The sequence below is a fragment of the Temnothorax longispinosus genome, unplaced genomic scaffold (assembly GCF_030848805.1).
Source record: "Temnothorax longispinosus isolate EJ_2023e unplaced genomic scaffold, Tlon_JGU_v1 HiC_scaffold_32, whole genome shotgun sequence".
Classification (NCBI taxonomy): domain Eukaryota; kingdom Metazoa; phylum Arthropoda; class Insecta; order Hymenoptera; family Formicidae; genus Temnothorax; species Temnothorax longispinosus.
In genome coordinates, this window is record NW_027270143.1 from 38,512 (window position 1) to 53,500 (window position 14,989).

The 14,989-nt window shown below is 37.9% G+C and overlaps 1 long non-coding RNA gene across 1 annotated transcript; it reads right to left on the bottom strand.

The window, feature by feature from the left end:
• Positions 1 to 2,862: 2,862 nt before the first annotated feature.
• LOC139824306 (uncharacterized) lies at positions 2,863 to 6,579 on the bottom strand. The gene is made up of 5 exons (XR_011735070.1): positions 6,327 to 6,579; positions 6,061 to 6,136; positions 5,322 to 5,588; positions 5,108 to 5,179; positions 2,863 to 5,003 (listed from the first exon to the last, which is right to left on the bottom strand). It is a non-coding gene; the product is annotated as an uncharacterized lncRNA (long non-coding RNA).
• Positions 6,580 to 14,989: the final 8,410 nt, after the last annotated feature.

Below are 14,989 nucleotides of genomic sequence, written 5' to 3' on the forward strand. Positions count from 1 at the left end.
TGTTAGAGACGCGAAGTAAATGTTATCGAGCCGGTAGCGCGATATGTATCGACGCGTATCTTTGGGCTGTTGACGCCTGTAACCTTGTCACGGAGTAAGTCTCGAATAAGTTGTCACGCGAGACACATACGGTTGGAACGTCGCGAGTAGTCGATCCTTCTCTTTGTAATCTCATTGGAATAAATTGTTAGTTGCATTATATCTCACTGCGTCAGTTATATTTCCCCATCAGGTTATGGGCTCAGGCAGATGAACAATATAAAGTCCGCGAGTGAAAAAACCAGAGAAATGTCGTCAATCGTAAGAATTGAGCCGCTAAACGCGGACAATTATGATACGTGGAAGTTACAGATGAAGGCGATACTAGTGAAAAACGATGTTTGGGGCTACGTGAGCGGAACGATAGTGAAACCGTCGAGCGGAGACGAGGCAATTCGAGCATGGATTGATAAGGACGCCAAAGCAGAGGCCGACATCATATTGTCAATTAGTCCTTCGGAGTTGAATTTAATTCGTGGGTGCACGTCGTCAAGAGAAATCTGGCTGAAAATTGAATCAACGTTCCAATCCAAAGGACCAGCGCGAAAAGCGACGCTCTTGAAGAGAATTATCCTGTCAAGACTGAAGGAAGGCGACAATCCACGTACACATTTAACGGAATTTTTTGAAGCGGTGGAAAAATTGAAAGAGATTAATTTGGTAATAAACAAGAGGTACTGGCAATTTTATTGTTGTACAGTTTGCCAGAATCTTTTCAAAATTTTCGGTGTGCCATCGAGACACGAGATGAATTGCCAGATCCAGAAACGTTGAGAGTGAAGATTCTAGAGGAATTCGAATCGCGAAGGGCAAACGAAAATTCGGAGCAAAATGCTATGTATGCGAAGAGGTCACGTTATCCGCGCGTGCCTCAAGATACTCGCGGAGACTCAAGGAATGTCAAAACCGAAGGCGAAACAAGTGCGAGACAAGGACCGAAATGTTTTCGTTGTGATAGAATGGGCCATATTGCGAGGAACTGTAGGGCAAGGTTACCGTTGTATCCACAAGTGAGTGCGCGACAGGTAGAGGACAATGATAATACGTCGACGGGTACGGCTCATGTGAGTGATGATGTAGCGATGTTAAACACAATCGAGACTGTGATGTTTAATCGTGAAGGTAAAAATGGCATGGATTGGTGTTTGGACAGTGGCTGTACAGCGCATATGTGTGCTGAAAGAGACAAATTTGAGAAAATTGAAAGCGAGAGCAAAAGGTTGAACTTAGCAAATAATAAGTCAACGCGATTTACCGGTGCGGGAAACGTGAGAATGCCTATGAGTAATGGCAAGGTGGAAACAAACATCGAAAAGGTGTATTACGTGTCAGACTTACGTACTAATCTGTTGTCGGTATCGAAGATTACGGATCGCGGCTATGAGGTGATTTTCCGTGAGAAATATGCGACAGTGATGGACAAAGACGGTAGAGTGATCTTTCGCGCGGATAGAATAGGAAACTTATATTACGCTCGAAAAGGACGTGAGTCGGTGAACGACGGAAACACAGTGCTGGTAGTAAGCCACGCGAGGAGCGAGATAGATGCGTGGCATCAGAGGCTCGGACATTTAAATGAAACGCAATTTAAAAAGTATGGCGAAAAGCGGTGTAGTTTACGGGCTAAATCTAAAAGGCAACGAGACAATGTCAAAGTGTAAAATGTGCATTCGCGAAAAACAAACTTGTCTTCTATTTTCGCAAAGTGAAGGAAACCGAACGAAGCATTTACTGGAAATTGTGCATTCCGATGTGTGTAGCCCGATGCGAAGTGTGCGTCATTTTCGGGTGCAAAATACTTTGTAACATTTATCGACGATAAATCACGGTGGTGCAAAATATACTTTATCAAAAACAAGAGTGACGTGTTAAGCGTATTTAAATTGTTCAAGGCAACGGCAGAGACATCAACCGGCCGAAAGATTAAGGCGCTACAATCAGACAACGGTAAGGAGTATTGTAATAAGGAATTCGATCAATTTTTAAACGAAAACGGCATTACGAGGCGGTTATCGGCACCGCATACTCCTCAGCAGAACGGTGTAGCGGAAAGAAAAAATAGAACGCTAGTTGAAATGGCGAGATGTATGATGCGCCAAGCAGGTGTTCCTCCGACATTTTGGGCCGAGGCAGTAAACACGGCATGTTATATAAGAAATCGGTGCATAACTAAATCATTAAACGGACAAATACCTTACAAATTATGGAAAGAAAAGACTCCCACAGTAACATATTTTAAAACATTTGGTTCGAAAGTGTTCGCGTTAGATAAAAACACTCAACGTGGTAAAGATTCGAGATCAATAGAAGGTATTTTTGTAGGGTACTCAGACGAATCAAAGGCGTATCGTGTGTGGATACCAAAATTGCGGAAGGTAATCGTAAGTCGCGACGTGCAATTTTTGGAGAAATCGGCGTTTGATCGCGAGTACCAGGAGTTCCTCGAAGAGGGGGAGGAAGACATGTCGAGTACCAAAACTGAAATTGAAATAAAGGGCCGAGAGAAACCGGGAACACACGAACGGGACCGAGAGACAACAAAAGACGGAATTGATAGCGAAACAGAAAGACACCATCCGGAAGTGCCTGGAGCGCGTAAACGAAGGACAGAATGTGATACCTATCTGCGTTTACAACCGCCGAAGCGTGGAAGAGGACGACCAAGGTTGTTACGTTCCGGATCAGTAGGAAGACCGAAGAAAATATACCAGCCGGCGGCGAACAACGATGAAGAAGGAGACGATGAAGAGGACAGCGAATCATCCAATGACGAGGGTCTACCCGGGGAAAATCTAGGCGACGACGATGCATTTCTGGAGTGTAATATGTTATCAACACAGGATCCGGTGACGTGGCGGGAAGCGGACGAAAGTGGATGTGCTGAGGACTGGAGAGTGGCATTAGAAGACGAATATTTAGCACAAATCCGAAACGGCACTTGGGAAATTGTGCCCAGACCACGAAATCAAAAGGTAATTGGAAGCAGATTTGTTTTTCAAACCAAAGAAATCGGGCCAATCACAAAAAGGAAGGTACGCCTTGTGGCGAAGGGCTGCTCACAACGACCAGGGGAGGATTTTCACGAGACTTATTCTCCGGTGGCAAGATCATCATCCATTCGACTTCTAGCAGCCACATCAGCGGAGCTGGGATTACAAATCCACCAAATGGATGTAGTGACGGCATACCTCAACGGCGAGTTGGAAGAAGAAGTATATATGGAGATACCTGAACAATTACGAGAAGTACTGTTAAAAATTAAAGCCGGAAAACGTGTCGGTTCGAGCACAGAAATAAATCGCAAAAACGACGTGATACGAACTGCGAAACGTTGGCTGGATGCGATGGAACAAAATCAGGATAACGTATGCCTACTGAAGAAGGCCCTCTACGGATTGAAGCAGTCGGGGCGACAATGGTACCGGCGTCTCGTATCGAAGCTAAAACAGCTGGGCATGAAACAAACCAGCCAAGACCAATGCATTTTTACATCATCAAGGAAGAATGGTCGGTTTATGATGATTGTAATCTACGTTGACGATATCTTGATCGCTACGAACGATACAAACTGGCTTAATGAAGTAAAAAAATCGTTATCCGAATCCTTTGAAATGAAAGATCTCGGACGCGTAAATCAGTGCCTTGGAATCAAATTCCGGCAGAGCGAGAAAAATTATAGTGTCATTTTGAGCCAACAAAAATACACAGAAGCTATCCTGGAACGCTTCGGCATGCAGGATTGTAAGCCTGCGAAAACTCCTATCGACACGAACATGCAGTTGATGAAACCAACGAACGTAAACGGAAGAATAATGAGGCAATACCCATATCAACGTCTCATTGGAGCACTTATGTATCTGGCAGTGACTACCAGACCTGATATCGCGTATGTAGTAAATTTCATGAGCCAATTTAATACCAATTATTCGACGGAGCATTGGGTGGCAGCCAAGAGGATCCTCCGATATTTAAGGGGTACCATGAATCTTGGCATTATGTACCAAAAATCAGGCATACCGTTATATGGAGTGGTCGACGCGGACTGGGGTGCCAACATGGTCGACAGGCGATCGTATTCTGGGTATGCGTTCATACTCGCAGGAGCGGCAGTGTGCTGGGAAGCTAAGAAACAACGCACCGTGGCTTTATCAAGTGTTGAGGCGGAGTACATGGCGATATCGGAAGCAACGAAGGAAGCAATCTACCTCAAGGGCGTAATGAGCGCGATTCCATTACCGTGTGATCGAATTGCGTTGTTCAATAACAATCAAGGAGCACAGCGTTTGATTTGCAGTGATGACGTGCCTCATTCTAGGACCAAGCACATCGATTTACGCCATCATTTCGTCAGAGATCACTGTGCGTCTGGCGAAATCGAACTGCAATACATGTCAACGAATGAGATGCCCGCGGACATTTTAACAAAGGGACTGTCCGGATATAAGCATATCACCTGCCAGGACGGGCTCGGAATGATCGAATCACACGAATAACGCGGCTCGACTTATGACTTCGAGGGGAGGTGTTAGAGACGCGAAGTAAATGTTATCGAGCCGGTAGCGCGATATGTATTGACGCGTATCTTTGGGCTGTTGACGCCTGTAACCTTGTCACGGAGTAAGTCTCGAATAAGTTGTCACGCGAGACACATACGGTTGGAACGTCGCGAGTAGTCGATCCTTCTCTTTGTAATCTCATTGGAATAAATTGTTAGTTGCATTATATCTCACTGCGTCAGTTATATTTCCCCATCAAAAACAATTGTATTTAAAAAAAGAAATTATTATATAAAGTTACTAGTAAAAAGTTATGAAAAGTACCTCCAATTTCTTCATTTGAAGTATTGTGCAATTTTTCGTGTACTTTGATAGTATCATTATTGTTAGTATTATTATCGGAAGTATTATTATCTTCGATAGTATTATTATTGGAAATATCCTGTATCTCTTCATTAATACTTTTATCTAAATAAAGAAATTATAAATAAATTTATTATTAAATAAATATTACATACATAACTAATATATAAACTTACATATACAGTTTATTTTATTTTTTTTTTACTTACTTTCATTAGTTTCTACAGAGGATTGTAATTGAGAGGTAGCTCCGTATATATATTGTTGTGCAAAATCAGGATCTGTAATAAGACGAACTTTGTACATGCACATTTTTAGATCATTTGAGAAGTAAAATTAGATAATTAATTTGGTATACTAATTTTGTATTTTAACAAAATTTGTTCAATTAAATATTACGTTATACATATATATTCAATTTACCACTTCGAAGTCTTTGATGAATTTGGGGAGTTTCCGTAATGTTATATATAACACCATCAATTATATATTGTTCTTCTTGGAAGTCCATATTTCAGGCACTTACAAACTCTGTATTAAATTACATTAAATACTAGTCTTAAGGCCAATTCCACAAATTACTTTAACTGGACGTTCACATTCAGATTGCGACAGTGTCCTTTTTCCAGTTGATGATACAATGCTTACAGAGGACATGAATGGCTTTTCAGCTAGTAAAGTATTCATATGCTGAAAAAAGATTTTAATTAACAAGTTACTTATATAGATTAAATATTGTCGAGACAGTTCCATAAGTTAAATAACTTATATAGAGAAATATGTTTGAGTTTAATTAACGATGCCCAATAGGAATATGTTTGTTTAATATAAAACAAATTGTGCATGAAAAGGAACGTGATTTTAAAAGTAGTATGGGCAGGACTCAGAGAAGAGTCTTTCGTTCACAAAAATGAACTTAATACAACTCTTAAGACTAATACAAATAATCTGTAGGTCGGTAGTTAGATTTAGCACAAGCAACGATATCCGAAGTATCCACACGCAATGGATTTAGGAATTTGCGGAATGTCAGTCAATACAAAATACTCAATACAAAAAAAATTATAACATCGGTTATACAGCCTATGATAAGATTTTCTTTGCATTGACTAAAGTTTAAGGTTATGTATTTATCTAACTTAAATTTAAGATTAATACTTACGTATTGAAACGTACAAAAGAGCTTGTACGATGAGTATTCCCCGAGAGTCAATTCCTTTATCAACTTCTTCACAATGCTGTTCACGATAAAAATTAAAAGAGTTATGAATATCCGTCTTATAAAGAGAATGAAACGTGAAAAGTAACGTTCATTTAAAATTTATTCAGACAAATTTGCATAGCTGCATAATCATATGCATAATGAAAATTATCTAATTGCTTGCATGTAATTATGTAGCTGTGCTAATTTGTTGGTTTGGCTCTTACCGATGCGACACGCTTTTGCTGCCCTAACCTCGATGGAATAAGCGTTTGTGAGCACGAGTTATGACGTTACGCTGACGTCATCAATGTTCTTACAAGCGCTCACAGCCCCAAAAGGAACAGCGTAAGCAACGCTTATAAGCGCTTTAAGCGTGTAAGCGCCCAAAAGGAACGCACCCCTTATCCTGCGTTACTATCAAGAGACACGGGCTACGGTCAACGTGACGCTACAAATGCTTTGGAGCGTTCTTCTTCTCTTTCTTTCTTCATTGAAAGAAAAAAGAAGAGGAATGCTTCGAAGCATTTGTAGCGTCACGTTGACCGTAGCCACGGTATTGTCTCGCGCTAAGTACACGCGAAGCGAAACCGCACCGTGACTCTTTTACGCGACGCGACGAATTGTTGAGATCTCAATAACGAGTGATAGAAATAACGCTCGTGTAAACGTCTCATATGAAATGACTCACATGCTTACCTTTGTACAAATGCTTTTCTCCGAGAGAGCCGCCGGACAGACGTAGACATCTTTAATTTACTATGTATACCCATAGTACACAAACAGTATTTATAAAAGTACTTATAAAAAACACTTCAAGGCACTGAACTGAAACTTCAGATTACTGAATTCAGTGGAGCACGTTATGTCACGATTGTTCGTAACGGAATCGTAGCGTCCACTAAGATTGTTTTGTTTATGCAAGTTCGGCGTGGGCCGAGCGAGCGAAAAAAAGAATAACATTTCCTCTTCTTCCCTCTCACTTAGCTGATATCGATCGATGTCGCTATCCTGCTATTGCTTTCTCGGCGCGGATCTGAAGGAGAGAGTACGTGTTGGGATGCGCGCAGATAATGACACTCAATTTATAGGAGGACAGTCCCTGAGTATATACGTGAAATATATTAGCTTACACTGGCTAACGAGTCAAAAGTTATCAATAAAAAATATTTCAGCGTGGTACATATACACGTTTATTATCGTATTATTGAAGTTGCGTGTAGCAGTGCGGCTCGTCGCAGTCTTGCCGAATCTTTTTATATTTTTTTTATTGGCTGTAAAGATTAAAAAATCTTTATGGGACATTCTCGCTGAAATTCTTATGTTGTGACCGTGACCTAGTCCAATTACGCGCATTTTGTTACAATTTACAATTACGAAAGGTTATAATGTCCTTATACAATTTCAAAATAATAAATTATTTGGAAATTCTGCAAGAAATTTATTTATTATATAACCAAATGTAATTATTGTAGTATCAAGACGATACAGAGCGGTACGGCGGGTTGCCCATTCGAGCAGGCGCGCATGGTTGTTCACAATTGCGTTGACTTCGGTGCATCACCTATAATCACTCGCATATCTTTTTTACAATAAAATGGACTTTGTAGCGCCCGAAGTTGCAATACAATTGTGACGGATTTCCGTAGCAATAACGTTAAAACAGAAGTCGAAATGACAAATACAGGTTATGAAATAAATTTTATTAAGGAAACGAAAGATATTTTCTCTCTTACGAAAAAAGCTCGTACCATAGTCCATCATAATCATTATATATTATAATTTTATTACTTAAATTATTTTTTGCACACAATGTTTATGCACAGGACAAAAGTCAGCAATTAGTATATGTGTGCAAATTTAAATTATAAGTCGGCTAATAAATTCATTCAATGTAAGTTTAAATAATGGCAGAAATCACCATTAACAAATCTTACAATATTCATTTTGTTTAATTAATAAATAATTTATCATTAAATTGATAATCAATTTAATATATCAATACTAATGAGCATTATATAATTCTTTATATAAATGATGCTGCTGCATCTTAAAAATCTTAATCTTAATCTCATAAACAAGAGGTTTATTAGTATAAAATATACATTTTAAATATGATGCTAATAAATAGTTTATATAAGCAAATTATCATAATATTTAATGAATACTTTTTAGTAATAAATTCCTTGTAGATTTAAATGAGATTCAGTAGCATTATTTACATAAAGATGCTTATTAGCATCAGTATATTGAATTAATTATTAATGTTAATGATGAAATATTAATAATCTGAAATAAATGTTTGTTAGACATAAGATCCGCTGATAATCGTTTTTATCGTTATAAATAACGATGGAAACGGTTATCAACGGATCTCGTGCCTAATAACACTTATTTCAGATTATTAATATATAGATATATAAATATATATATATATGTAGGTCCGGAAGTATGTTCCGGGACTTTTATTTTTTTACATCGGTATATTCCAGGACATTTGGCAGTTTCCAGGACTGTCCTGGAAAAAATTCATGTCCTACGGCACGTTTCGGGACAATTTTTTGAATCTGATTACTATATTGCGTTTATTCCAGGACTGTACATTTCAAAAAACGTAAACAGTCCCGGAACATACCTCTAGACCTACATATATATATACATATATATATATATTGTCACGGCTTTTTCACTATCTTCTTTCTAAGGGGGACAGTTAGAACATCTCAAGTCTCAATAATTGAGACTTCAAAAAATGATGTTTTAAAATATAAAAAAGTGTGCAAGTAGAAACTTGCACATTCTTCCTCATAGTTTTTATTCCATATTAGTTGTTAGTTTAATACTCTACTATTATTATCTGCGTGACTGCTGTGATTTTGAAATATTTGTGAGTTTAGTTTTCTACCAGTATTATCTTGCTCATCAACGACGCCTTCCGCGCGTTTACTAAATTAACGTAATTCTCCGCTTATTTCTGGCGTCCGCGTTACTGCCATTCTTATTGTTCAAAACTTGACGCCCGTATTATCAGCTATCTATTTGCTTTTTCTGATTAATGAAAGCCGAAATGGCCGCATTGTTTTCTGAAAGTTATTCTACAATAAATGTTCCTTTTCATTTGTTAGCTGACTGAGTTAATGATTTGCGTGTCAACCCCGCCACCCTCAGAAAAGATTTTTAGAGTTACAATGCTATTACTCTTAAATCTATCATAAAATAGGATCGAAATAGGGCCAATCATATTTAGTATTGAAACAACAATATTTTAATCTTAAATAGAAAATTTCTTAAGTTTAGAATAAAATATTCTTGATACTATCCCTCTAACTTTCTCAGAAAGGTGCAGATAAAATTTTGTGACAATCCTATAATATTTTTGATTCAATAATAGACGAATCTGAAAAAAAATCTTATTCTATTCTTGCAAAAAGAGAATTTGTAGATTGTTAGGAATCTATTATATTATTTTCTCAAGATCCTTTTTGTGATAGAATGAAATAAAAGTATTTATGAACAAAAACAGCTATTATTTTGTAACGTTTTATTATTACGTTTTTATACAAAACGTATGATTTTCGATTATTTTTATGATTTATGATTTTACACTTATGATCATACAAAACGTATTTGATAGAAAGCCGTTTTTATTCTCCATGAAAGATAAATCAATGGAGAATAAAACGGAACGGAACCAATCGTTGATCATTAGCAATAATTCTGATGTTGGTTGCTGTATGGATAGCCAAATCTTGAAATTTTAAGTAATGCCATTGATCAGTAAAATCAATTTTATAAGCATGGAAATGAGTATTAAAATTTACTGTGGTAAGTTTCTTAAGTAAAAAATTTACAGTATTATCTTTGGATACAGATATTGTATAATATAACCAAATTGAGGATTTTTACTTCTTTCCCAATTTACAACAACCAACATGCCATTCTCATAATGAGAGTCATTAATTTTAATCCATTTAACAATATTCCATTTTGCAAAACATATATCTTCAGGTAATATATAACGAAAACTAAAAAATTCTTTTACCTCAGTCCTATATGGACAGTCTGAACGGATGAAAATGATATTTTCAAGGATAAACCTCTCCCAGCCAGTAACCGACAGCAAAATTTAAGTTGGTGCCTTTTATAGCTATAGAATATAATCAATTGATTCTGTTGGCAGACGAATAGGCTATTTGTTTTCCTTCTCTATGTTTACCTTCCATTCTAATACATGATAATGGCTCAAGAGGACCTATTTCAGGAATAATATCTGGATAATAGATATTTAGATGCATCTCAGGCGTCTCGCGGCGCGCGGCCGTCGCGCGAATCGCGCCTAATATTATGGCTCTAACATCGCGCGTTATGAAACATATTGAGATTAAATCAATAATTCCTATTCTCTTCTCTCGAATAAAATAAGATTGACTTAATAATCTTGAGACAAGAATAACATATATAAATTTAAGCTTATATATTCTTGCGTTTAGACTAATCTTCACGCGACGTTATAACTTATAACGTTATAACGTTATAACTTATAACTTATAACTTATAACGTCGCGTGAAGATTAGTCTAAACGCAAGAATGTAAGCTTAAATTTATATATTCTTGTCTCAAGATATTAATTTTCAAAATTCTTTGTTTTGTCAGTGAAAAATTAACACAGGTTATATTATTGACCAAACTGACATTTATTTTTTTCGTTAACTCGACGTTTCGACACTGGTTTTGTGTCCTTATCAAGAGATTTCTAAAAGTATGCAAAACGAAGTCGTTACAAGCATGTTGTTATAGGAACGAATGTCGCACGAGAAACAATCAAGGAAATATCTACCTATATTTTTCGCAATTGCATTAGCCGCTCACAAAGTTCTTGCCGTTTTACTAACATTGTCAAGGTTTAAAAGAGTCGCAGTCTAGAGCGAGCCGCAGTCATGGTGTGAACGGAACCGACCGGTGACACGTCGTTCCGGATCGAAAGACAGCGACTGACTAATCGTTGATATATAAATAAACGACTGTATAGGTCAAACAAATAAAAATAACGTTTAGAGAGTAATTATTACGTGGCTCTTATGATTCTATCGTATAGCGGATTGAGATTCTCAGTGTCTTTTTTTAAATCACTAGAACAATACAGGCGCGCGCTACGCGCGCGCTATTTAGCTTTTTTTGTATATCATTACACAAAACAACATTTGCAACGCTATTGCTCTTTAATAATAACACATTAAGAAAAATTTAACGGTATATACATAACAACATGACTTTCAAATGACTTTGTACAGAAAAATCTTTATTTAAATTAATTTCATGTTTTTTGCAACGATATAAATACACTTTTAATAATTAATTAAAAACCTCAAAAAAAAATACGTACAATTTTTATGTACAAAATTTTTAACATGTTTTTTATCTCTGATTACGAAAGTGAATTCTTAACTCCCCGGCCCCGCCCCCCCCTCTCTCTCTCTCTTGTTCTTTCCGTTTCTTTATTTTTCTTTCTCTCTGTCTCTCTCGACTTTTCTTCTTTTTCTTTTAGTTGTCATCTAACTTTGTCATATCCAATCATGGAGAACGAAGAAATTACGAACACACACGCTATCGCCATCTTCATCGTCGACGAATTACGTACAATATAAGTTTAATTATTATTTTAAGGCTTACCTCCCTCTCCCTCTCTCTCTCTCCCCCCCTCCCTCTCTTTCTCTCTCTCTCTCTCTCTCCCTCTCCCTCTCTTTTTCTGTCTCCTTCTTTACCTCTTATTCGTCATCTTTAACTTTATCATCACATCTAATCGTGGAGAAAAATCATTACGAAGAAACATGTTATCACCAACTTAATCATCGACGAGTTACACACAATATAAGTTTAATTATTATTTTAAGGCTTACCTGCCTCTCTTTCTATTTTTCTCTCTTTCTCTCTTTCTTTCGCTGTCTCTTTCTTTACCTTTTGTTCATTATCTTTAATTATATATGCAATATCTAATCGCAAAGAATAACAAAATCACGAATAAACACGCTATCATCATCTTTATCGTAGACAAGTTGCGCACAATATAAATTTAATTATTATTTTAAGGCTTACTTCCCTCTCATTCTCTCATTCTCTCTCTCTCTCTCTCTCTCTCTCTCTCTCTCTCTCTCTCTCTCTCCCCCTCTCCCTCCCTCCCTCCCTCCTTCCTTCTCTATACCTTTCCACCTCTCCTTTACCTTTCCTCTATTTTCTCAGTTCTCTCCTCACTTCTCTCTTTCTCTCCCTGCATTCTTCATCCCATCACCCTCTTTTGTTCTTGTTAGCCATTCTCCCATCCTCATTTTCGTTCTCCTCTATTACTTTTCTTATCTTTGACATTCCTACTTCTATTTCTTCTTGTAGTTCCCATTTTCCTCCTATCGTCCCTAACCTCTTTTTAAATTGCGTTCTTCCCTCCTCGCTCCATGTTCCTGTCCTTTTTTCTCTTTCTCCCTCTCTCCTTTTCTGCTTTCTCTTAAGCTTATCTCTCACCCATACTATTAATGGATGATGATCTGAGTCTACTCTTTCTCCCACTTCCAGTCTCTCCACTTTTTCTCCAACTTCCTCCTCCCCTATAACGTAATCTATAACTGTTTCGCCTTTCCCTCCTGTGTATGTAAATTCACCTTCCTCATCTCCTTTCACGCCTCCATTCAATATCATCCATCCTCTTTCCTCTATATACTCCAATAGTTTTTTACCGTCCCTATTTATTTTCTTGTCTTTTGATCTTCTCCCTCCTCCTTCCTTTCTTCCCTCTTCCTCTTCTTCCCATCCTCCTTCCTCACCCGTTCTAGCATTAAAGTCTCCACCTATTATAGTCCTTACCTCCTTTTCTCCCTTTTCCGTCCAATCTTTCAAGCCTTCCAGTTTCCTGTCTATATCATTATTTACATATATTCCTATTATTCTCCAATTTTCTTCTCCTACTCTTATCTTACATTTGATTTTTCCTTTTTCTTCCTCCAACCTTCTTTCTTCTTTTACCTCTTCTATTCTTTTCCGTATTTCTAATAACATGCCTCCACTCACCCTTCCTTTTTGTTCTTCCTGGTCGCTATCTGCACTCTCTATCTGTATTCGCTTGAGATCCTCTCCCATCCCCTCTCATCCAACCATGTCTCCATCATTATCACCACTTCCCATTCCTTTATCCCTTCCCAGAACTCCTTATCCTTGTTTGCTGTACCCGCCACATTCCAGAAAGCCACCTTCCATATCTCCTCCTCCTTCCTGTCTTTCTTTTTCTCTCTCTCTCTCTATAACCCTTATCCTCATCTTGGTCCTTTTTTCATACATTCTCTTCTTCATCCTCTTTTTTACTTTCATCGTCCCCTTCTGGATTGCTTCCATCCTCTGTCTCTCTTATTCTTCCCCCTCCTTCTTCCACACTCTCCCTTCGCTGTCTCGCAATATCTCTTCGTCCTCCTCCCACTTCCACCATTTTCTTTCTATTTGAATTTTTCCATATCCTACCTTTACTCTCTTATCTTTTCCTCTCTCCTGTCTTGCAATGTCTTCTAAATTCCATCTCATCTTCCTCTCCTTCCATGTCAGGTCATCATCTATTCTTATCCCTCTTTCTCTTAGTCTTCTTCTCTCTATCATGACCCTTTTTTTCTGTTCCAGTCCCTGCAGACCTATTACTGTCATTCTTACACCTCCCTCTCCGCCATCTTCAATGACCTTCTTACAATTCACTTGCGTCTCTATTTCTACCTCCTTTAGAATTTCTTTAACCTCTTTTTCTACTTTGTTCCTATTTTCCTTTGTACCTCTTATAACTATGTTTTTTCTTCTTTCTTCTCTCTCTCTCATTTCTAATTTCTTATCTATCTCCTTTAGCTTTCTTTCCAATCCCTTCTCTCTTACATCCTCTTCTTTTCCTATTCCCTCCTCTTTTATTTTTAATAGCGTCTTCTCCATTTCCATTATTCTCTCTTTCATCTCTTCTTTTTCTCTCATCCATTCTTCTTCTCTCTCTTTTATGAGTCTTTTTAAAACTTCCAGCTCTTGTCTAAATTCCCTCCCCTGTTCTCTCATTATCTCCTGCATCTCCTTTATCCCTTCTCTCATCTCAACTTTTACCTCATTCTTTATCTCTTCTATCCAGCTTCTTTCGTCTTCTGTAATTTCCTTGCCTTCTTTTTGCGGCGATCTTTGCATTTTTTTGCTCCTGCTGAAAAGCCATTCTTCTGTTTCCCCTCTTTCTATCGCCCCTCTCTTTCTCTTTATTAAATCCACGTTGCATGTACATCCTCTTCTCTCCCCTGTTCTCTTCCCTCTAATTCTATCAATCTTGCCGCTTTTCCTTTTTTTCCATCATTTTCCCTCGGTAATATCTATCTCTCCAGCTGTTCTATACCTAAATATGTTTACCGTTCTTTTTGTTTCTATATCTATATACTAATCTATGCCCCCACGCATGTCGCGTGACATCGCCGCCTATACGCTTTGTCCCTCTCTTCTGATTTATTCCGTGCCTACCTGCCTGACCGTTGCCCTTACGCCACTTTCTCTGTCCTGTACCTAACCCTACCCTCTCCCTTTGACCTGTGTCCGTTCACACACGCTCTCACTCCTCTATTTCTCTCTCTCACCCACTCGCTGCTATTTCATACACTCTCTCACACTCTTCTTTGCTTGATTTTCGTCACTCACACACGTGTCACTCACGATAGCGCCGGAAACGGAGTAGTATCCATTAGTACTAAAAACCTATCGGAAGCCGTGTATTAATGCTACACCAACTTTATTCCTGATTTCTTATTCTTCTAATAAGCTAATATCTGTTCCTTGTTCCTTATATTTTTCATTGTGCGGAGGCCTTTACTCTCCTACACTTTTTAACATTGCTTTGCTCGT